Below are 26,140 nucleotides of genomic sequence, written 5' to 3' on the forward strand. Positions count from 1 at the left end.
CCCTCAGTGAAGGTTGACTGCCAGGGAGAGGAATATCCTCAGTCATCAGAGAGGAAAATACCACTGAGAGGAGGAGGAGGAAACAAATCCTTGGTCTTACTTGAGAAAAGAAAAACCCTAGAAATTTTGCCTGTTCCTGACATCATTAATGTGGTGCACCTGTAGTGACACCCTGACCTGCAGCAGAAGGCAACAGAGTTCTGGCACAGGGAGGGATAGATTGTGGCCTAGAGTAGGAAGATATCATTTGGTCTTGGCATAGAATTCTGTGTGTGGGGAAGGTTATGGAGTTAGAGTTTCTTAGCTCCTCCTTCAGCCAAAGTGGTCATTCCTTGGCACTGGCCTATGGAGATAAAGTAATACCACAGCAGTGGCAACACCCAAGGCTGGGCTCCTAACCTAGCACAGACATCATCTATTTATGTGAATTTGTAGTTCCACTAATGATAATTACATTATAATAGTTTATTAATTCCTTTATTTTTGTTATGCATGCATCTTCATTTTTATCACAAGTATTTCTGAAATGAAAAGAATCTTCATAATAATGATATAAGTAAAATTATTAAGGTGGATAAGTAGGAACACATAATGACCAGATGTTCTGTTAACCTCTACTTGAACAAAAATTGATTCAATGTAAAAACGAAAAAGAAAACACTAGACTGATTCTACACAAGAAGTGTGAAATGAGCACCTAGGAGCATTCAATGAATTCAAATTTCTTGGTATGAATTTTCAGTATATCTACATTTGCCCCTTTTGGTGATTTATTAATTGGTTTATTTTTTATGTTTAGTAACATGATAAATTCTCTGATCTTTACTTTTTCTTGGATATTGACATGACTATTTAGAGATACAAATTTTCCCTAAAGGACTGTAATAGCAGTATGCCATAAAATGTGGAATGCTACCTCATTGAAGATCATTTTATTAAATGTAATTATATATTACATTCATGGTTTATTCTTTGACCCTTTCAATATTTATGGTAATATTATTAGGTTTACATTTACTTCTGAATCCTTTGTTCACAAATCTCTTGTTGAATAAAATTTTTATTGTTATAATTCAATAAAACATGTATACAATATTTATGCCTATCTGTATTTATTTATAAATACTTTAGATCACATGGATTTTTAAAAAAGGCTCCTGTTGGTGTCTTTTTTTTACATAACAGAATTTTCCCTCTTATTCCTCCCATAGATCTATAACACATAACAAATAATATTTTAAAAGGAAAAAAAGAATGCATTTAAAACTCATCAATACATTGAAAAATGTCTAAAAATAAGTGCAGTGGACCAGAGGGTCGATCTCCAACTTCTCCTGACGAAAGTGCAGGGATGTCTTCTTAAATATCTTCTTTGGAGCCGTACTTTTTCTTTATAATTTTGTAACATATACATTTGATATTTGTGGGATTTTGTGTATTTCCTTCTATTTATACCATTGAAGTTTTGTTGGCTCTGCTTATTTTATTCTACATCAGGTCATAAAAAATCTTTCTATCCTCTGTATCTGTTTACCACATTAATTGATTATTTCTTATAGCACAATAATATTAGATGTAATGTATAGATATAAAATACCCTTGAAGGTTATATGTTCCCTGTGATTTCCTTTGGTCTAGTCACAGACCTAATTCTAGAGAGTGCTCACTTGACACTTTCATTTTAACTTTCAAAATTTGCATGAAGATTCCCTTATAATTTCTTTCCTTTTGATTGCTGTCCTATTTCACTTTGTGTAGTACTTGTTACTTTGGAGATAGAGATGAAAAGAATTATATCTATATATAGGCTATATCTTTTCAGTTGACTTGCTTCCTGGTATTCCTATTATTTTATAACCATTTTAATATATTTAAAACACTTTACTTAGAGTGCTATATACATAATAGCTTTTAGGAATTATTAACTCCCTTGTTGCATTCTAAATATATGTCTACGCAAGAGCATATAATACACATGTGTGGAGGCAAAATTATGTCTTGGGAGGCAAAATTAAGTCTCGGAAGGCATTAGTTCAAGTACTTGCTGTGACTCTCACTAGCTGTATAACCATGGGAATATTATTTAAATGCTAAACCTCTGGCTCATTATTTATAGAATGGTGAAGATAATATGTCAACTGTCCACCTCATAGGTTTGGTGTAAAGAAAACACATGGTAAATTGTAATATCCTATAGAAATATGAGCTCTTATAATTAATAATTTTAGCTGTATAGAATAATACTTGCATGTAAATATTAAGTCTAAATGCATGGCTGTCTTACTATTACATTTGTCTTCAATTTTACTTTCATACTTTAGGACTTTCATGAACAAATCAGATAAAACATATAATAATAGATGTCATGCTTATCAGATGACATAATCTAGGGGAAACAATACATTGGATCAAAAAATCAAGATGCAAAAATCTCTTGATAAGCTAGAATTAAGGGGAAAATATAAAAAGATGGATTCTAATGAAGATAAATGCACTTGCATTATTTTAAAATCACATTTACATATAAAAGTTGGAGAAAAAGAAAACAAGATTGGCAAGATGTGGGAGAAACTAATTTCTTCAAACCTTTCCATGCCAAAAACATCAGAAAAAAATCATGTAATATCTAGCTATCTACATCTACACAATACATATATATATACACACATATACACACACTTACACATACGTGTGTGTGTGACTAAACTTGTATCATAGGAACTCAGCTCAGGGTCAGGAAAATCTGATTTCAAATCCAGCCTCAGACACTAGCTGTATAACCTTGGCTAATTCACTTAACCTCTATCTACACAGAATTGTTGCAAGGATCAAATGAGACAATATTTGTAAAAGATTTAAGACACTTCCTGGTACATCTTAGATACTTAATAACTGCTTATTCCTTCCCTCCCAGTGTATAAAAAAGGACTAATGACTTAGTTAAAATCATCAGGCAATAAAGAGTAAAACTGGGGTTTAAACTTGAAATCGAGTATTATATAATGCCTCCTGAAAACCCAAATAACAGCTCTAGCTTAATTTATACCTCCTTTGGGAAATCTTATCTGTCACTAGAACCAGTTATAACCACAAGTCCTGTCTTTGTTGAGCCCATCAAATATATACATAAGTATCTGGATAATCCCAACAGTATAAAATTCTTGCAAATCAATATGATCATTTTGGAAAAAGAAATCTGTATTTATGTTTACTTCTATTACTTGATAATTTAAAAAAATTTTAAAAAATAGACTTTTCTCTATCATTAATAATTATGCTCAGGATGAAATCATCGAAGAACTGAAAGGCCCTCTAAACCTTACTATTCCAACTTCCTCATGGAAATAGACACAGGAATTTTAAATTACTTGCCGAAGGTCATGTGGTAATAAACATCAGAGATGAGATTGGACTCGAGATTCTCTAGCCATGGAAACAGTTTTGGTCATACAGTGGAAGATTCTCTCCTATATCTCTTTATAGTTCTTACACTGAGTGGGTATTTTCCTTTCTACTCTTCTTCAATAGAACCTTGAGGGCAAGGGAAGTGTCTTTCACTTATTTGTATATCCCCTAATTCTGAGCAGATAGTTAAATATTCAATACTTTTGTTTGTACAACCCTGCAATACATGAATACAATTCATGTGTTCACCACATTTCAGAATTTGTAGTTACAGAATGACATAATGGATTTTTTTTAAAGTTATAACTTAAGGGGAAAGGGCAAATCCCAAATAATTGAATTTAATGTTCTGGTGGAAAGACATACAGTCATACAAAAATATTATTTGATGCAACTGTTAGAAATAAGACATTGAGATAAGCATCCTAGGATATATTTCAAACTTCTTTTTCCCTCACTCCCATTTCCATCTACATACAATTACTTATCTGCTCTCACCTATCAGTTCAAATCTATCCATTTGAGGTTCTGTATGGTCTTGAGAGGTTAGGTCTACATGTAAGAAAAAGATTTGCCTCAATATTAATCCATCTTATTATGTTCTTAATGATTTTTGCCATTTTTGTTAAGGAGTGGATGCAGGGGAATTGTTCTCATGAACTTTGTTGATCAGCATACATTTCTTGGTGCTCTTTTTGTACGTTACAGCAAATGACTATGAGACAAAAGGAAGTTGATGCCTCTGAAGCAGATAACAGAATTTGACTGAATAACAGAACATACTGTTGGCTTCTGAAGAACTGATACCTTATTTCTGTTTGCCTCTTAAAATGTCATGTCTCTAGTATTCCAGATGTGGACAGACCATGTCAAAGGAAAACAGTAATCTTATTTTCCTATGCTCTGGTCACAAATTGTCCAGTCTAAGATTGTGTATGATTTGTTAGCAGCTCCATTATGCTGCTGCATCATCAACTTTGTGGACATCTAAAAAACTTTAGTTGTTGTTGCTGCTGTTTTTGCTGTTGTTGCTGCTTTTTACTTATTTATTTTTACACAGGAGTTTGTGTCAAGATAAAATTGTTCTATCTCATAGTTGTGCCTTACATATACATTTATAATTAGTCTACTGAAACAAACAAAAAAAACAAAATTTGGTACTTTATACAGTAAATTTAGCTTTCACATATTAGTATTAAGTTGATATTCAGGGGCCCCAGAGCTCTCAAAGTAATCCATCGTTATCTTCAATGTATTAAATTGTAACTTTGTTCTAAATACTTCATATCTGTGCTCTTATTTCTTGTCAGTTAAGTATCATAGTCTCAGACAAAAATTATATTAGTTGTAATATATAGTCTTCTTTGTATAGCCACTGGACTCACAGTATAATAGTGTGCATGTCTACTTTCTTCAGTCATTGAAGTGGAGATAAGAACAACTCTATCTGAAACTGAGCTGGAGAAAGAAACAGCAAACCACTCCAGTACCTTTGCCAAGAAAACCCCAAATGGCGTCATGGCATTACTGAAACAACAACTATTTGATAACTTTTTACCAGCAACATTTGGAAATAGTAAGGAGTTTCAACTTTAGGGTGGAAATGTCATAGCAGAGCAGCAATCATAGTTATTGTCTCCTATAAACAGTAATATTGTGTGTTTAAAAAACAACAACAGAAAAACTAGACATTGAGTCAGGAGTCCTGAGTTTTAATTATCGATCTTACACTAAATGTGACACCTGAGGAACTTAACTGTCTAAGCCTCAGTTTCCTTATCTGTAAAATGGTGAATGCAATTCCTCATATTCCCTTCCTCATGAGAATGCTATGAAGAAAGCACTTGGTAAACTCTGAGGACCTTCACAATGTAAATTATTATTGTTATTATTTTGCTCCACAGAAAATGCTTATTTCTCCAAAGGAATTAAATCTAAGAACATTTTAGTGGTTACATAATAAATTGCAGATTATTAAGATGCTTAATATGCATATTTCCTGTAGACAAAGAGTCAGGGTAGCTTAAGGATGGATTAACATATGTGATAGGAAAAGTAGAATGACCTCAAGATTTGTCAATTCTAATCTATTGACTGTCAAGCAAGAACATGCAGGTCTCTTTAGTAGGAGATAGACAATATCAGTCTCTGTCATTCCCACAATGAAACATCAGCCTTTTAAAGTCCGACAAAAAGAAGATTGTAGTCACCAAAATTGTAGGTGGATCATTCTAATTCATGAAAACATGCAAACACAACCTTATTGGAATAAGACCAACTCAAAGGTTCATAAGAGTTACATGCTTATTAGAGTTATTGTTGCTTGTTACAATAATGATTTGGTGTGTGACCAAAGAGGAGAAGGAATAATACAATAGTGAATGTGATTATAATATAGGTAAATTTACCAGTGTGTGGAGAAACTATGATGTAACAGTTTGACAATTAGAAAGCTAGAATTTAACTCCATCTATTATTTAAAACCAATCCAAGGTAATTATAAAGTTACTAAATACTATAACAAAGGAACCTAATCTGCAGTTTTCAGAGTTCTTGGGAGCATATTTTTGATGTGATATTTACATTTGCTTCCACAACAACATTCCTATTATTCTCGAGTTGGTAATTCAGTTATATGGTCTGACCTTAAGGCTTTAAAAAAATTCTTCTTAAGTTATGAAAAATCATCAACATTTTAACAAATGGGGAAAATATAAAAGTTTATGTAAAATTATGAATTGCTATTTTACTTATTTATAAAGTATATATTTTATCTAACAAGTAACAAACTTGCCCTACTTAATCCCTTCTGAGATTTTTTTGTTAACATATTTGATCGTATCTTTAAGAAAATGTTTTGCCATTATAACCCACCAATTCTCCCGTTTCTAATAGAAGACTTCATTTAAATATATATAATGAAACAAAACAAAGTGAAACATTGATCACATCTTAAAATTTATGCCTCTTTCATTATTTCTGGTTTAGCAACTCTCTGTCAAGAAAGAGGAAGAATACTTTGTCATTGGACTAATGAAAGTCATTGGTCACTACTTTGGTCAGGAATATGAAGTCCTTCAGGATTCCCCCCCATCATTTTATTATCATGCCCTTTGTGTAAATTGATTTGTGACATTGTACTGTAGTACAGTGTGAAGAAAGCTTAATTTTAAGTCAGAAGACATGGTTCAAATTCCATCTCTGCTATTTACCATTCATGTGACTGGATAAGTCATTTGATTTTTATTTCTCAATTTCTTTTCTAAATTGTGAATTTTAGATGAGATGATATTTAGAGTCCCATTTAGCTTCAAATCTGTCATCTTGTGATCTGTGAAGTTATTATTTTGTAAATTTTATTCTATATCAATTTATGTAAGTTCTTCCAAATTACTCTAAATTTTTCTTTTCATTTAATTGCACAATAACATTCCATTAAATTCATATACCACAATTTGTTCTGTAATTCCTAAATTGATAGAATCAATTTCCTTCTTTTCTTTGATACAATTGGTGCTACTATACATGTATGTATATGTATATGCATATATATGTATGTATATATACATGTATGTATATGTATATATGTATATATGCATGTATGTATATGTGTGTAAATATATACACAAATGTGCATATGTATGTATGCATGTATATATGTATGTATATTTGTCCACAAGGATACTTTCCTTCAGTTTTTTGCTTCATTGAGGGTATTTGTTTAACATATGTATTATTGGTTCAAAGCACATCACAGTTTATGGACTTTTGGATTATAGTTTCAAATTATATTAAAGGATGACTAGATGATTTCATGATCTGTTAATATATCTTAATGATGATATTATATTATAACTTCAATTTAGGAATTATCCTTGAGAATTGGTGTGGACAATTTTGGTGAATAAATCTTAGCCAATCAAATGTAACCATACAATGGTTGTGAGAGACCCATAGCAAGAACTTAATAAATGCTTGTGGATTGACTGATTGATTCATGGGCCCTATTGAGGGTAGAAATGATGCATGATGTTACATATGCTTAAGAAGTTAATCTGCATGAGCTGGAATGGAAAAGAAACAAGATTTCAAATCTGTTCCTTTGACACCAATTCCAGCATTCTTTCACTTTATTCTATCTTAATTTCTTACTGTCATCTATTTCATTAAAACCTTGGTGCATTGAAAGTGTTCCATAAGAAAAACAATCTAATTCCCACTAATAGTGATACACTACAAATTCCTCATATTAAAAAGGGGAAAATAATACTTGAATCACATATGCAAGGTAGTTGAAAAAAAAAGTGTTCTGGAAATGTGGTTGCTGGGGAATTTATAAAACTTTACATATGCTTATCATTATCATTGTTGCATTATTTTTATCATTATCCTTATTATTATAATGATTACTATATAAGCCTCGTTAGAGTGTGAAGGTTACCCTGAACATTCAAAGACAAGACCAACAAAACATAATCTCTGTCAGGTTATAAGAAGCTCAAAAGGTCTTATTCTAAATATGTGTCTGGTTTGAAGAAAATCAGTCTAGCTAAGGTTTATGAGGCTCATCATCAGAATTTTGACTGCCAATGGATTTTTTTTCCTCTAAGGCAATTTATGAAGACGAAAAATAACCAACATTAGTAAAAGGAGCACCCACACCACTGAAATCAGGTATTATTCAATTAGCCCTCCTTTTCTGCATCTGCTAATTGTATTAGAGGTCTACTTTTTTAACTTAAAAATAATTAATTACTGTGATCAAACACTGAAAGAAATATAAATGAAATAGAATGAACACAACACATTTTTCCCCCTTTGTAAGCCTTTCTAGGATCAGATGCTAATTTATTTAAAATTATTTTCACATCTAAAGAGTAGGACTATGATATTATTTGAATTGCATATCTTTAGCTCATGTTTTGAAAGGACATCTAATGTTGACAATAAATCTAGCTTTATGGAAGGCAAATCAAAGAAAATAGAGGAAGGAGATATAATTCAGATTGATAACATAAGTTTTAATTTCTTATCTTAATAAGATAATTTTATATTGTTAATTAGTCTTCTCGTGTAGTACTTATGAAAAACTTCAGCTCATAATTTGTTTTTTTTTAACTTTACCTGATAGTTTTCTATCTGAGCTTGCTTGCTACCAGTGATTATTAATTTCTAGTGGTGGGGAATTAAAATGAAAGGGAAAGGCAGGAATGAAAATCACAATCAAAGAACAATAAAATTATTCATTCTTTTTTTCTGATCATTATGAGCATAACAAGGTTATTTTTTAGAGGTAATCAATTTTGTTTCTCTTGAGTCATCCCATTTCCCATCAGATGATATCTATATGGACATTTTAGAAACAGGATGATAAAAGCTTTTAGTATTATGTGCTGGCAAGCTTGTCACATATCATGGCTCATGGAAATTAATTTTGCATTTTATAACCATAATGATATCCTGTTCTAAGTCCTGGATTGCAATTATACTTTCATCATATTCTCATGCAACCTCTCCATGGAGACCATGCATTTTCATGTAAAGAGAAAGCTTTTATACTCATTAACTTAAATCTTTTGAGCCCCATACTGTCAGCTTCTTAGGTTTATGTCAAGATTCTCCTATTTGATGTTGAAACAACAGTGTAGATAGATAGATAAATAGATAGGTAGATATGATAGATAGATAGACAGACAGATAGATATAGATATAGATGTAGATCTATATATTTATTTATTATGTCTGACACTTTTAGGGCATTTGAGGAAAGAAATAAACTGGATATTTTATCACAAACTCAAACAGAAAGCTGTATTTTTAATAACTCTGTAGGGATAATTACAAAGGAGAAATATCCAACTCTTCTAGATCCATTTGAGGGATCTGGACTCTAATGCTCATTTTTCCTCCTATCTCAGTGAATCTTTAGGCACTCACTGCTCTTCTGCTCATCTTCTCTTCATTCCAACAAAACCTATTCCCAGGATATGATATCTAATAAATTTTTTGGGATATTTACATTTTGAATCTTTTTGTAAGTGTGGAAGTGCCCATTCCAGATCCAAATTCTATAATGAACTGAATATGGGACATTTTGAATTTTAGATACCAGTGACGGGTGTGGGTGTCAAAGGCTGCAGAAAGATGTAAAATGATGAGGTTTGAGAAGAGGCTATTATATTAGGTAATTAGAGATCATTGGAAATTTTGGAGAGAGTGATTTCAGTTGAATGATGAGATCTGAATCCAGATTATAGAGAGGAAGAAGAGAATGACAAGGACGGAAATGGAAATACCCATTGTAGGCATCTTTCTCAAGGAAGTTCACCGTGAAAGACAGAAGAGATATGGAAAGATAATTAGCAGGGGTGGAAGGATCAAATGAGGGCATTTTGAGCATGGGGAAGACATGAGCATGATTATAGGAAGTAGAGAAACAGTCAGTAGGCAGGGAGATATTGACAAATAGTGAGAGTGGAGATAATGGAGGAAGATTCTCATGGAGGAGATAGGGTAGTATATTATCAATTGGGGAAGTAGAGGGGTTGGCCTTCACCAGGAGAAGGGTTGCCATTCATTCTATCTTAGCTTAAAGTTGTACTTGTTCAATTACAAAGCAAAAATGCTGAACTTCCATTTTATTTACAGTGCCTATCTATACAAAGTGCCTAATCTGTACAAAGCCTTATTTTACATAGACATTTTTGTGGCATGCCAGGAAACATACCCCCTTGTATTAAAAATCAATGACTTTATTAGTGTTTTCTCAACAATTTGCTTTGCTTATTAATATATCTGGCTCAATCTGACACTCAAGTCAAGACTGTGAGTATTTGTTAAGCACCAGGCACTATGCTAAGCACTGTTTTCTGTCAGCATAAATCAGTTTAGTTTCTTTTATAGAAACTCTGTCTCAGAGGAGATGGAGCCAAGATGATGGAGTGAAAAGAAGCAATACAGTTGAACGTCCCTCCAAAAAAAAATTCAAAAAAGATCTAGAAAATGTACCAGACCAGAAGCTAGTGGTGAATTCAGAAAAAAATCTACAGCAAATCATTTGTTTAGTCCAGCTCAACATATAGAGAGACACAAGCAGGTCTGTGGACACTGAGGATTGATCAGGCAAGGAACATGCCATGAAGCACTACAGCACCCAAAAGATTGAAAGAAAATAGAAGAAAATGTAAAATAATTTAGCAAAAACAACTGACCTAGAAAATAGAATTGTGAGGGAAAAAAAAAACAAGGTATCATTAGATTATCTGAATGCCATTACCAAAGCAAACAAACAAACAAAACAAAACAAAATAAAATTAAAAAGAGGCCAGACATCATATTTCAAGAATTTGTAAAAGAAAATACTCCCAGAACTCTTGAAACCAGAGAGCACAGTGGAAAAAGATGAAATCTACTGGACATATCCTGAAAGAAATCCCAAAATGAAAACTCCTAGGACAATGGTAACCAATATCTTGAGCTTCCAGTTCAAATAAAAACTACAAAAGATAGGAAGAATTCAAGTAATGAGGAACTAAAGTCAGATCACACATGATTTAGTAGCCAACACTATAAAGGAAGGGAGAACTTTGAATTTAATATTCCAGAAGGAAAAGGATGTGGTCTTACAGCCAAAAAAAAAAAAATCTTACCTAACAAAACTAAGTATAATGTTACAGGAGGAAAATGGTACTTTAATGAAATAGAGGACTTCAAAGCATTTCTGATGAAAAGACCAGAAGTCAGAGGAACTTTGAAGTTAAAACACAAAAGTAAAGAAAAACATAAAAAGGTAAATATGAATGAACAATGATAAAAGAATAAGCAAAGATAAATTGCCTATGTTCAAATATGAGAAGAAGATTTATATTTTTCATACCCCTCAATGATCCCTATTATTATCAAGGTTCATAGGAGTTCAATCAGGCAAGGCCTGGGAGTGACTCTAATATATCTTGATGATCTAGAAAAAGAGTGGAAAGACAGGAAGAAGAATACACTGAAGATGAAGGAAAAGGAAAGCTAGTGAAAATTTTCTCACATAATCAGGGTACAATACATCATGGGTACGATTGTGGCATAAGAAATGATGAGCAAGCAGACTTCAGGAAAACCTATAAAGATTTGTGTGGACTGATACTGAGTGAAGTGAGCAGAAGCAGGAGTTAAAAACTAAAAAGAAATTAGTTAATAAAAAAAATACATCATGGGAATTCAGATCATCACAATGACTAACCAGTATTCCTGAGGACTCATGATGAAAAATGTTCCCCATTGATGAGGTTGGGGAAAATAGGAAGGAGGAAAGTCTAATCTTTGAAAATAAAATAACATTTAATTTTAAAATTTATTTATTTATTTTTAGTTTTCAACATTCTCTTCCACAAGATTTTGAGTTCCAAATTTTCTCCCTATCTTGTGCCTCTCCACACCCCAAGATGGCATGTATTCGGAATACCCCTAATCTGTCCTCCCTTCTATTTTTCCCCCACTTCTCTTATCCCCTCCCCTTCAACTTTCCTGTAGGACAGGATAGATTTCTATACCCCATTTCTTGTATATCTTATTTCCCAGTTGCATGTGAAAACTTTTTTTTTAACTTTTGCTTTTATAATTTTGGGTTCCAAATTTTCTTCCTTCCTACTTCCCCACCCACCCTCATTGAGAAGGCAAGCAACATGATACAGGTTATACATGTGTAATCATGCAAAACACTTCCATAGTAGTCATGTTGTGAAAAACTAAGTATATTTCCCTTCATTCTATCCCACCCCCCCCATTTGTTCTATTCTCTCTTTTGAACCTGTCCCTCCTTAGAAGTGTTTGCTTCTGATTATCCCTTCCCCCAATCTGCCCTCCCCTCTATCATCCTCCTGCTCTCTTGTCCCCTCCTCCCCCTATTTTCTGTAGGGTAAGGTAGATTCCATACCCAATTGAGTGTGTATGTTATTCTCTCCTTAAGCCAAATCCAATGAAAATGAGATTCTCTCATTCCCTATCACCTTCCCCCATTTCCCCTCCACTGTAAAAGCCTTTTTTTGTCTGTTTTATGTGAGATAATTTACCCCATTCTACCTCTGCCTTTCTCTTTCTCCCAGTATAATCCTCTCTCACCCCTTAATTTTATTCTCCAAATATTGCCCCTTCGACTCACCCTATGCCCTCTATTTCTCTCACTCTCTCTACAAACGTACACATGCATACACACGTAATATTTTTTCTTCTAATTAGTCGAATACTGACAAAGGACTCATGAGTTACAAATATCATCTTTCCATTCAGAAATGTAAACAGTTCAACCTTAAGAAATCTCTTATGATTTCTCTTTCCTGCTTACCTCTTCATGTTTCTCTTGAATCTTGTATCTGAAAGTCAAATTTTCTATTCAGCTGTGGTCTTTTCATCAAGAATGCTTGAAAGTCCTCTATTTCACTGAATATCCATTTTTCCCCCTGAAGGATTATTTTCAGTTTTGCTGGGTAGGTGATTCTTGGTTGTAATCCTATCTTCTTTGCCCTCTAGAATATTATATTCCAAGTCCTGTGGTCCTTTAATGTAGAAGCTGCTAAATCTTGTGTTATCCTGATTGTGTTTCCACAACATTTGAATTGTTTCTTTCTGGCTGCTTGCAATATTTTCTCCTTCACCTGGGAACTCTGGAATTTGGCTACAGTATTCTAAGGAGTTTTCCTTTGGGGATCTCTTTCAGGAGATGATCAGTAGATTCTTTCCATTTCTATTTTTCCCTCTGGTTCTAAAATATCAGGGCAGTTTTCCTGGATAATTTCTTGAAAGATGATGTCTAGGCTCTTTTTTTGATCATGGATTTCAGATAGTCTAATAATTTTTAAGTTATCTCTCCTGGATCTATTTTCCAGGTCAGTTGTTTTTCCAATGAGATATTTCACATCATTTTCTATTTTTTCATTCTTTTGAATTTCTTTCATAGTATCTTAGTTTCTCATAAAGTCACTAGCTTCCAACTGCTCCATTCTAATTTTTAAGGAAGTATTTTCTTCAGTAAGCTTTTGGACTTCCTTTTCCATTTGGCCAATTTTGCTTCTTAAGGCATTCTTCTCCTCATTGACTTTTTGGACCTCTTTTCCCATTTGGGTTAGGCTATTTTTTTAAGATTTTATTTGTTTCAGTATTTTTGGGGTCTCCTTTAGCATCACTCTCAGTTTTTACTCTACTTCTCTTACTTGCTTCTCAAAATCCTTTTTGAGCTGTTCCATGGCCTGGGACCAATTCATATTTTTCTTGGAGGCTTTGGATGTAGGAACTTTGCCTGTGTTGCCTTTTTCTTGTTGTATGTATTGATCTTCTTTGTTACCAAAGAAAGATTCTATGGTCTGACACTTTTTTCACTGCTTGTTCATGATCCCAGCCAATTACTTGAGTTATAAACTCTTTGTTAAAGTAGTGTTCTGCTTCCAGAATGGAGAATGTACTGTCCCAAGCTTCAGGGGTTTTGTGCAGCTGTTTTCAGAGATACTTCTAGGGGCCTGTAAATTTTCACTTCTTCCAAGGTGCTATGCTCAAATACCAAGGAGGTATTTACTTCTTTCCTGGCCTGTGATCTGGTCTATGAGTGACCACAAGCATTCTTTTCTGTCTTGGAGCTGTGAAGAGGATTCCCTCTCCACTGCCACTACAAACCTCACTGTGCCAGTGCTCCTCCTCACCCCAGGACTGCCACCCAGAACTGTGACCCAGATGCAAACACTGGCAAAGCAAGAGAATTCTGCCTTAACACCAGCAAAGAGATCCCTGCAATCCCCCTCTGCTGAGCTACTTGATTCCCCCTCAGTCTGTGGGATAGAAGCTCAGGAGGCAGCCACTGCCCCAAGGCTGAGCTTGGGAAATGGGGTTGGGACCCCCCCTTTCTCTCTCACCACAGACACAGACTTTTCCTACTGAACTTTTAAGTTGTCTTTGCCATCATTGGTTGAGAAGTCTGGAAACCGCCACAGCTGCCCATGATTCAGTCCTCTGAGGCCTGCTCCAGGTTTGCTGCAGCCTGCATGCCCACGCCACACTGTGCTCCCCTCCCCACCCAGCACAATATACCTTTCTGATCAACCATCCAGGTTGTCTTGGGCTGGAAATTGGTTTCACTCTGTGTTTTTGTGGGTTCCACTACTTTAGAATTTGCTTAGAGTCATTTTTATAGGTATTTGGAGGGGTTTTGGGGAGAGCTCAAGCAAGTCACTGCTTTTACTCTGTCATCTTGGCTTTGCCAACATATAAAACTTTAAAAAAAGAGAAATCCTGTCTCTTTGGTTTATTCTTTCTGGTTACCTTTCCCTTGATAGCTCTACTTTCTTCAAACCTGCCTCATCCAATGACTCAAGATTACTTTACCTCTGACTCAGTGATCTTCTCCTGCTTGCAATGATTCCACCACAATTCTCCTCTCCTCTTCTTGATGAGTTCTTCCCGCACCTCAATTGGAGGAAGTTCCCAAACAATCATGTTTACTTCTAACCAGGTTCAGCCCTAGAACTTGCAGAATACTTTTTCACCCACCTCTCTTTCAGATCCCTCTAACATACTGTCTTCTCCTATTACAGTGTAAGTTATGTAAGGGATTTGAGGATTGTACTGCCTTTATGCTTGTATTTCTACTCCATTTTTTTTAGCACAGTTCCTGGCACAGAGTAAGCATTCAATAAATTATAAATTCTCTGTGTCTCTCTGTCCCTATCTGTCCATCTGTATCTCTCCAGCTCTCTCTCTGTCTCTGTCTTTGTCTCTGTTTCTCTCTGTCTCTCCAAATATGTCTCATTAATTATGTCTTTCAACTACAGGCCCAAACACCAATTGGTGTTCTTATGCTACTTGTTCTTTATAGGACCAGTTTTCTTGTTTGGAACAGGGAGAGTCACCTGCTATATTACAAAAAAGACAACAAATAAACTATTATATTTTACAATGAATACAGAGTTTTTATATCAAATGTAAGTGTAGTATAGAAAAGAAAAAGATTTTTTTTAAAATTCCTACTTTCAGGATAAAATATTCCCTTAGGGGATTTTATATCAGATATTAGAAATTTCCTTAACACCTTATAAGTTCAGGTAAAGGGTTCTCTCACACCAAAAAATGAAAAAAATAACAACTTTATAGTCATAAATAGTAATGGGAAGAGTGCACAACACTAAGAGTAATTTAAAAGAATATATTTATATTTTATAATGATGATGTTTGTGATAGCTATGTTTTTATTTCATAAGAGAGAATATTGACATTGCCATTAGTATGTTAGAAACTCATTCCATTAGGAACGTAAATTTTCCATGGCTCACAAAAAAAAATTGCTTTAACAGCAAGTCAGCAAATGGTAAATTATGTACTGAAGTACAAGTAGTCTAATCATAAGAGACATGGTAAAGTAAAATGATGAGACTCCCATGAAAATAAACCTTTTGAATGTCCTTTTTTATTTTCCTGAAGGTAAATTTTGTAGGCAATATATTAATTTCACATTATGTTGATAGAAATAGTTTATAATATTTCATAATAAGCTTCATGAATCTGTGCTTTGTTGTAATACATAGGGGGGTTGGATAATGAAGACTCTTTTGAGTTAATGCTGCTGAAGTCATTTTACATTTTAATTTCTCCCATCTGAGCTTAGAGACATGTGGAATAAAATTTGTATTTTATGCTTTGCATTTAATTTATATAAATATAAATTCCACTGATGTTTCCTGGCTAGATTAGTTGCTGTTAGCCAAACACTATCCTTTTATATTTTTAACCATGAAAAATATTTTAATTACCTGTGCAGTTTTAAGACTTTCTTTTTAAAATAGAGGCAGCTAGGTGGCACAGTAGAGTGCTGGGCTTAGAGTCAAGAAGACTTGAGTTCAGATCTTATCTTAGACACTTAATACCTTTGTGATCCTGTATAAACCATTTAACCTCAGGCTTCCTCAGTTTCCTCACCTGTAAAATAAGGATAATAATAGCACCCACCACACATAGTTTTTGTGAAGCTCAAATGAGATATTTGTAAAGCATTTAGAAGAGTCCATGGCTCATTGTAGAAACTTAATTAATTCTAGTTTGCCCTCCCCTAATAGGGAAGAGTAAAATATTTCTTAATGATGCAATAGAAAATATAATCTTAATCTATAGATCAAATTCTTATGGGTATTCATGTTATCCTCTGTAAAACTAAGGGATATAATTTATTGTCATCTGAAGAATTTATATTTTATCGCAGTCTTTTATTAGTCAGACAATATAGCTAATTAGGTAGAGGGATGGAAGTGGAATCAGGAAGACCTGGATTTGAATCCTGCCCCCCAGACACTTAAAGACTGATAACCCTGTTTAAGTAACTTAATCTTTTCCAGCCTTATTTTCCTCGTCTGTAAAAGGGATAACAATAGAACTGACATCACAGAATTGTTGTGAAGATGAGACAACAGTACAATGTTAAGCATTTTGTAAACTTTGAAGTCATATAAAATGTCAACTAGTGCAGTGATATATTAACATTATTGCTATTATTATTATTATTATTTGACACTGTTAATATTTATTCATGTTGTCTGATTTTATCCTCAGTGTCTCTGTTACTCCACGTGTAGGATCCTAAGCTCTTGATAGGTGAGGGTTGACTAGACCTGGGTTGCCCCAGACCCACCACATCTTCACTTTCAATGATGTACATGCGACCCCACCCTTCCACCTCTTGCTCTAGGAACAGTAAGTAAATCAACACTATCCTTCCTAGAAAGGAAATCAGTTGTTCAATGACTCTATTAATCATCTCAGTGACTTCCCAGATTAAAACACACCTTTCTGGTCACCAACTCTCCAAGGTTTTGTCTTCCTCTATTAGAATGCAAACTCCTTGAGGGTATAAACTTTCTTGCTTTTTAAAATTTGTATCAAGAGCACTTAACAGAGTGCTTGGCTTATAAAAAAAACTAAATAATGTTTTTCATTTATTATTGTTTCTATTAAATACTAAGTCACATAGTCATAAAATTTCAGAGAAATGTTTTGTAGACTCTGGGATCTAAAGTGTAAAGGTATAGCAAAAAGAGCCCTGACCCTGTAGTCAGAAGACTAGGTTTTAGGGTACTGAGTTACAAAGTAACTAGCTATGTGACTCAGCATTTCTCTTAACCACTCTGATAATCAGTTTATTCATCTATAAAAGAGTAATAAGTCCTTTGATGTACATCTACAGTTCAATTTTGAGAAAAACACTTGGTAAGAATTTTTTTAAATGACACTCAATTTCCTAATTTGACGTTTTTCCTGGCTACTCCTCTTCCTAGAATGTTCTGTCATAATCTCTGACTTCTTGATTTCTTTGAATCTCCCTGAAAATCCTACTTTTTGGGAAAGGAAAAAAAAAACAACTTTTCCATTCCTCCTTAATTTTAGTGTCTTTCCTTTGATGCTGTTCTTTTTTTTTCTTTTTTTTCAATTTGCCTTATTTCATATAATGGTGCCTACCACATAGTAGGTGCTTAATAAATGCTTAGTTGACTGATTAAATTCCTACATAATTATACATTATTACTATCAAGAGAAGGACAAGGAAATCTAGGTAGGATGTCTTGGAAACCTTAACCTAGTATAGATAAGAGTGGTAAAAATATTTTTACCCATTTAATTGGCCCTAATTCATAGATCTGCATGGTCATAGTAAGAGATTTTTAATTTTTTTTTTTTTTGAGGAAGGAAGCAGAAGAGAGTAAGTATTTATAAAGCCCCTACCACTTTGGGAAATAAGTGCTTTATTTCTCTGATTTTACATTTGAAGAAACTGAGACTGAAAAAGGTTAAGTGAATTGCCCACAATCGCAAAGCTGAAAAGTGTCTGTGGTGGTATTTGAACTCAAGTCTTCCTGATTCTATCCACTAATTCTATCCCTAGCTACTATGTTATGAGCTCAGATATGATTTGTGTTACTATTGTTTTAATTGTGTTAGTTTTCTTCACAATGATCCTGTGACTTAGTTGATACAAATAAGGTACTCATTTTTAAGTATGAATGTATTGAGGTTTACAAATGTTAAGCAAGTTCTCTAAAGGAAGCCCAGAAAGCAAATGGAAAGAACATGGACTACTAGACCAAAAGTCATGTGACTCAAAGTTCAGTATTCTTTTTTTACCATCTCACAGTTTTTAGATTCTTTAGTCCAAGCAATTCATTATATAAATGGTCAGTTGATCCCCAGTGATATGCCTTATTGGAAGTCATATAGCTAATTAACCACAGACACTAGCCATGAGCTCAGGGTTCCTGATTCCCTATCTAGTGGTCTTTTCACAAAATCCACAATGTCTTTCTAGCCCACTCTTGACATCAAGTCAAGCACTCCATCCACTGTACCACCTAGCTGCCTATACATGCAATCATGTTATTATGTAATACATGTGTATAAATGCACACATGTATGCATATACGCAATGCACGTACAAACATTGTTATGTTAACCATATACAATTGTATTTGCATGCTGTATTTGTTCACATACATGTGTGTTTATACAAGCACACATACATACATCAAGCACATGAATATGTATATAAATAGTGCAAGCATGTGTATGCATATATATGTTTATGCATGTATAGTTATAACTGCATTCTTATATGTACACATGTGCTTGTACATATCTGCACGCCTACATGTATGCCCATATGTGCACTTGAATACTTCACTCCATCTCTCTGAACAACAGTTTTTTTTTTACATTTGTAAAATAATAGAGTTGTTGTGATTGACCACAAAGGTCAATTGACCACAGAAATATTCCTTTTAACACCTGAAATCCCACCCTCAGAGTTGATCTCTCTCTCTCTCTCTCTCTCTCTCTCTCTCTCTCTCTCTCTCTCTCCCTCTCTCTCTCTCTCTCTCTCTCTTTCTCTCTCTCTCTTTCTATGGCAATCTCCAGTAAGTTCCATTAACTCCTGAGCTAGTCCATTCTCCTTTTCTTCTTTCTTCATTTTAGGAAGCTTTTCTTTATACCAAAGCTTAAATGTTCACTTTTGTAACTTTGATAAGTTGGTGTAGGTCTGCCTTCTGAGGTCAAACAGAACATAGATTACCTATTCCACAGGATGGATCTCTAAATACTTAAAGATAGCTACTTGACTTCATTCTTCCCTGCACCCACCCTTAGTCACCTCTTCTCCATTTTAACCATCTCCATTTCCTTCAGTCATACAAACGTGGTATGAATTTGAGGCCTTTCTCAGTCCTGGTCACCTTCCTTTGTATATTCTCTAGTTTATGAATGCCCTTCCTAAGATGGCAGTGGATTCATAACTTCCCTATTTTTGGTATTTATGTCTCTTGGTGATTCCAAGTTACTTTTTTTTTTTTTGGCTGCCATATCACATTCTTGACTAATGAGCTTTCAGTCCACTGAAACCCACAGATTATACCTTTCACCCCCAGACAAACTGCCACTTCTATGTATTGTATTTATGATATTGTTCTAAGTTGAAATATAAGATTTAATACTTATGACAATTAAATTTAATCCTATTATATTTGAAGCAATGTTCTAGCCTGTTAAAAGTCATTTTGGATCCTTATTCTGCCACCCTGTGTGTTAGCTGCTTCTCCTATTTTTATGTAACATCTTTTGCAAATTTCCTAAGGATGCCAATCATTCCTTTATCTAAGTCACTGATAAAAATGTTCAATTACACTAGACCAAGCACAGATAGCAGGAGCACCCCATTGAATATGTTGTTGCAAGTTTACATTGTACAATTAATAACTCCTTTCTGATTTCAACCATTTAATGACTTTTCAATCTAACCAATTGCATTATTGTTTACCTAATATTTTTTCATTGTTTCCATAAGAAATGAATGAGACTATTAAATATAATTCAACACACATTTATTGAAGGTCTACTTTGGAGACCCTTTGTAGGTCTTTCTCAGGTCTAATAATCTATGACTTTGATGTCCCCAGACACACAACACATTCATACGGAATCCTGAGTAAATGCCAACACTATGAAGTACAGGAAAGGAGTAACTGGGGTGTAGCCATGGTCTTGATTACCATCTATTCATTCATTAAAAAAAAATTGTGAGTACTTCCTACATGAAAATACTCTGCCAGACATTGTAGAAGTTATATAATACTAAGAAGTACAGTTCTCGCTCTCAAGAGAAATTATTAAAACTATTACTTCTGTCTTGATAAATAAATTGTAGAATAATAAAGTGCTACAAATCTATTATCAGGTTTAGATTGATTAAAAAGTATATTCAAGACAAAAATCTATAATTTCAGCATTTCTCTGGTAGGGAATAAGTGTGTATAGTCTGAAACATTCAAACATAACCATCACATTTAGGTAGAATTAAAAGGATTCCAGAATTTTAACAAAGAAAGAAAACAAATGGTTCCTAGTGGTCAAAACCATTCTTTTAGTTCTTTTAATTAAGACCAAAAATTAACTATTAAGTGCCTCATTTATTCTGTAGGCACTTTGGAGCCTTTCACTTGATAAGACTGTCTATTGCTGAGTGTTTTCTTTTTCTCTCCTAATATACAACACTGGAATGACTCCAATGGACCACAAATTAAAAGAAGTGCTCTCTATGTTAAGTTATAATTGCTCTTGTGGTAGCTGTTCAGGAAATGCCTCTGTCATTATAAGAATATCTATATAACATAAACACAAACACAAGCCAAATGGGAAAGAACATTTATCATTTGTCTATTTTGTTAACAAGAATTGTTTTTTCTTGAGATATTGAAACAACTCCCTTTGTTTGTGATGTTGTAGAAGGATCACAAGCAATTATTTTAAAACATGAAAGAATGATTTCACTTTAACGATAGGAAAAAATGTTAAAGGATTTTTGCCTTATTGGAGTTTATTAGACCATCCCTTAATCTCTCTGGGCCCCAGTTTTACTATCTATAAAATGAGGATTTGGAGAAGATGCTTTTTAAAGTCTCTTCCAGTTCTAAATCCTATGAACAATGAAAAATGAAGCATTTTGTATATTTGTGTAAGGACAAAGTATTCCTTAAAATGAATACTTATCATCTTACACTTTAACAATTAACTTGATATCATGGGATATCTAGGAATATTAGTTTTAGTAAAAGGACTATATAGTCAAGATCCTTCTGCAAATGAGAAAACAGAGGTTCAAAGTGTTTGCTTGATTTGCTCAAGATCACCCATATAATAAATTGTAGAGTTAGGTCTTGAACCCAGGTCCTTTGATTTCTAATTCAAAACAATGTCCACTCTATAATCCCTTTAGTAATGATAAAGTAGGACACAACTTCAAATATTTTTTTTCTTAAAACATGAACTTGAGGACTTTCCAGTCTGGACAAGTGGAAAATATCACATTAGAAGCTACCACTTATGATGAAATGATATCAATCTTACTATTAACACTCATTTATTAAGCACCTATTATTTTCTAGGTCCTGTACTGTATACTAGACATCTGTAAAATGAACAGACTCTACTGTCAAAGAGCTTACTTTACAATGTGAGGGGGAAAAACACACAGTTAAATACAAAATATACTCAAACAGATCTGTGATCTCATCAATTTGGGATTTCTTTCCAACAATGCACATAAAGTCCATCCATGTTTGCCTGTCATGTGAGACTTTTATGCCTGTGCTCCAAAAAGTTTGACACAGGCTTCACTCAAAATGTTGAAATCTTCTAGCATTTTCTTTCAAAATCAAGGGGCACCAGTGGAATACTATGGTCATCCACAAGTCATCTTTCACTCTCACCACATGACCAATCTATCTTCCCTATTTGTCATACAATTCTTTAATAACCTCTCTTACTCCTATTCTACATTGGAGATTTTTCTTTGTAATATGTTCTTATCCATTATGCAGCTTTCATTTTCTACATATTGTTCATCTTTAGTTCTTATGATGCAGTGGTGCTCCACATTTTACTTACATAGGGCAATACTGATTAATTGCAGTGAAAAGATGGGAAACTTATAGTCAGTAAAAGAGCTTTTCAATTTCCCCAAAGGAAACCACACCTCTTTCCTTTTTTTTTTTATCTTTGGACTCAGCTCATTGTTCATGTGTGTTGTCTCTTCCAGCTATATGTACTGTTGGACAAGTTTTAAAGGTTTACCATTCAGAATCATCCTGAAATCCAGGCAATAGACTTGTCTATTATCCATTTGGTCCATCCTGGTGGATAAACAGACCAGACTTCTTTGAATAGTTACTGATCTCTTCCGTGAAGCTTTATCATGATTGGCATCAGTTCAATTCCATTTGCATGTAGGAACATTTATTTAGTGGACCTCACCATCCCCAGGGAAACCCTCCTTTTTTTTTCTGAGTTCTGTGCTGTATCTCATCCATCATAGTGGTGAATACTTAGACATGCAGACATCTCCCTGTTATATAGCTGACCTGATATTTAGTATAAGGTGATTGAAATGAGTTATTTCTGTTGTTACATCTTCCAAAGTATCCTGAACAAGCTTGATATGTGGTTGAGAGACACCTTGTTGTTAAAAATATCCTGTAAGGTAGTATTAACAAAAATAAATAGTAAATCCAAATTAATTAGGATGCAGCTAGGTGCATCAGGAAATGTCTCACATGGGAATTGGTACTTGAGTTGAGCACTGAGTAAAGCTGGGGTTTCTGAAAAGCAGAGATGAAGAGGGAGTACATTCTAGGAATGAGACAGAGCTGGGCCAAATGCAAAAAGAATAGTAATGTAATGCCTTGAATAAGAAACAAGTAGGACATTTGACTGGATTATAGAGTTTGATCCTAGACCAATATGAAACTCCTATGATTTTTTAAGCAGAGGATTGAAATGGTCCAACTTAAACTTCAGGAATATTACCTTAGCAATTGTGAAGATAATATTTTGAGGAAAGGAGACATTTAAGAGAATTCAAAATTTTAATGATACTCATATGGGAATAGAGAAAAGTAAAATTATAGATAGAAGCATCTAGGTGGCTTACTGGATGGAGTGTTGGGCATGGAATTAGGAAAACTCGTCTTTCTGAATTCAAATCTATACTCAGACACTTACTGGGTATGTGACCCTGGGCAAGTTACTTAATCCTGTTTGCCTCAATTTCCTCCTGTGTAAAATGATCTGGAAAAGGAAATGGCAAACCACTCTGGTATCTTTACCAAGAAAACCCCCTGTAGGGTTATAGGCAGGCACAACCAAAACAGCACAACAACATTGTAGATGCTGATATTGGCAATGTGCAAGTATATAACAAAGTCCTATGTAGAAGTTTATACTATTCTTCCAGTTATCTTAGTTCTCAACAGCAAAGTCATTTTCTACTTCTCACTCTCACTCACCCCACATATGCAATTCACTTTCAAATCTTGTTTCAATATTCATAAAACCTCTTGTATCCAAACACTTCTTTCAACTCACATGGATACCACGCTAGTTGTCCTTTTATCTCCTTCTAATTGGTCTCCCTGCCTTGCATCTCTCCTCATTCTAATTTATTCACCATTTGGCTGCCAAAAAGATTTTCCTAAAAATCAAGTATAGTCACATCAACCTATGCTAAATAAACTAGTAGCTTCTTATTATCTCCATGATCAAATATAAACTCTGTTTGACATATAATGTCCTTTAGAACCTAGCTTTAGACGCTTAGGGGAGTTGAGACAAAATGGTGGAAGGAAAGCAGTGACTTGCTTGAGCACTTCCCCCAAACCCCTCCAAATACCTATAAAAAAATGGCTCTAAGCAAATTCTAAAGCAGCAGAACCCACAAAAAGACAGAGTGAAACAAATTTTCAGCCAAAGACAGCCTGGATGATTGATTGGAAAGGTTTATCATGCCAAGCAGGGAGAGGAGCACAGTTTGGTGTGGGCATGCAGACCACAGTGACCCTGGAGCAGGCCTCAGAGGATTGAATCATGGGCAGCTGTGGCAATTTCCAGATTTCTCAACCAATGAATGCCAAAGACAACTTAGAATGTCAGTGGGAAAAGTCTGTAACTGCGGTGAGAGAAGGAGCTAGGTCTCAGCTGCCCCCAGGGCTGTGGCTGCCTCCTGAGATTCTATCCCACAGACTGAGGGGGAATCAAGTAGCTGATCAAAGAGGGATTGCAGGGTTCTCTTTGCCAGTGCTGAGACAGGAATCTTTTGCTTTACCAGGGCTTGGATCTAGGTCACAGTTCTGAGGGGCAATCCTGAGGTGAGGAGGAATGGTGGTGCGGTAAAGCTTGTTGTGGTGGTGGAGAGAAAACACCTCGCCCCTTATCATAGCACCTTGGAAGAACTGAAAATTTTCAGGTCCCTAGAAGTATCTCTGAAAACAGCTGTACAAACCCCCAAAGCTTGGGACAGTACATTCTCCACATTGGAAGCAGACTTTTACCTTAACAAAGAGTTTAAAACTCAAGTAACTGGCTGGGATCATGAGTAAGCAGCACAAAAAAGTCAGACTATATTTTCATACTTTGGTGACAAAGAAGATCAAAGCATACAACCAGAAGAAGACAATGAAGCCAAAGCTCCTACTTCCAAAGTCTCCAAGAAGAATGAATCTGTCCCAGGCCTTGGAAGAGCTCAAAAGGGATTTTGAGAAGCAAGTAAGAGAAGTGGAGGAAAAACTGAGAGTTTTGCAAGAAAATCATGAAAAACAAGTCAACAGCTTGCTAAAGAAGACCCAAAAAATACTGAAGAAAATAACACTTTAAAAAATAGCCTAACCCAAATGGCAAAAGAGGTCCATAAAGCCAATGAGAGAAGAATGCCCTGAAAAGCAAAATTGTACAAATGGAAAAGGAAGTATAAGAGATTACTGAAGAAAATACTTCCTTAAAAATTAAAATGGAGCAATTGGAAGGTAGTGACTTTATGAGAAATCAAGACATGGTAAAAGAAATCCAAAAGAATGAAAAAAATAGAAGAGAAAGTGAAATATCTCCTTGGAAAAACAACTGACCTGGAAAATAGATTCAGGAGAGAGAATTTAAAATTTATTGTACTATCTGAAAGCGACGATCAAAAAAAGAACCTAAACATCATCTTTCAAGAAATTATCCAGGAAAAGTGCCCTGATATTTTAGAACCAGAGGGCAAAACAGAAATTGAAAGAATCCACTGATCTCCTCCTGAAAGAGATACCCAAAGGAAAACTCCTAGGAATATTGTAGTCAAGTTCCAGAGTTCCCAGGTCAAGTTGAAAATATTATAAACAGCCAGAAAGAAACAATTCAAGTATTGTGGAAACACAATCAGGATAACACAAGATTTAGCTGCTTCTACATTAAGGGACTGCAGGGCATGGAATATAATATTCCAGAGGGCAAAAGAGATAGTATTACAACCAAGAATCACCTGCCCAACAAAACTGAGTATAATCTGGCAGGGGAAAAAAATGGTCATTCAGTGAAATAGAGGACTTTCAAGCATTCTTGATGAAAAGACCAGAGCTGAATAGAAAATTTGATTTTCAAATACAAGACTCAAGTGGAACATGAAGAGGTAAACAGGAAAGAGAAAATCATAAGAGACTTATTATGGTTGAACTGTTTACATTCCTGCATGAAAAGATGATATTTGTAACTTATGAGACCTTTGTCAGTATTAGAGTAGTTGGAAAGGAAAAAAAATTATATTTATGTATATATATGTATATATATATATATATATATACACACACACACACATAGACATAGATAGATAGATAGATAGATAGATAGATAGATAGATAGATAGATA

Source organism: Vombatus ursinus, unplaced genomic scaffold, assembly GCF_900497805.2.
Source record: "Vombatus ursinus unplaced genomic scaffold, bare-nosed wombat genome assembly UNPS02014909.1, whole genome shotgun sequence".
In the NCBI taxonomy this organism is placed as follows: Eukaryota; Metazoa; Chordata; class Mammalia; order Diprotodontia; family Vombatidae; genus Vombatus; species Vombatus ursinus.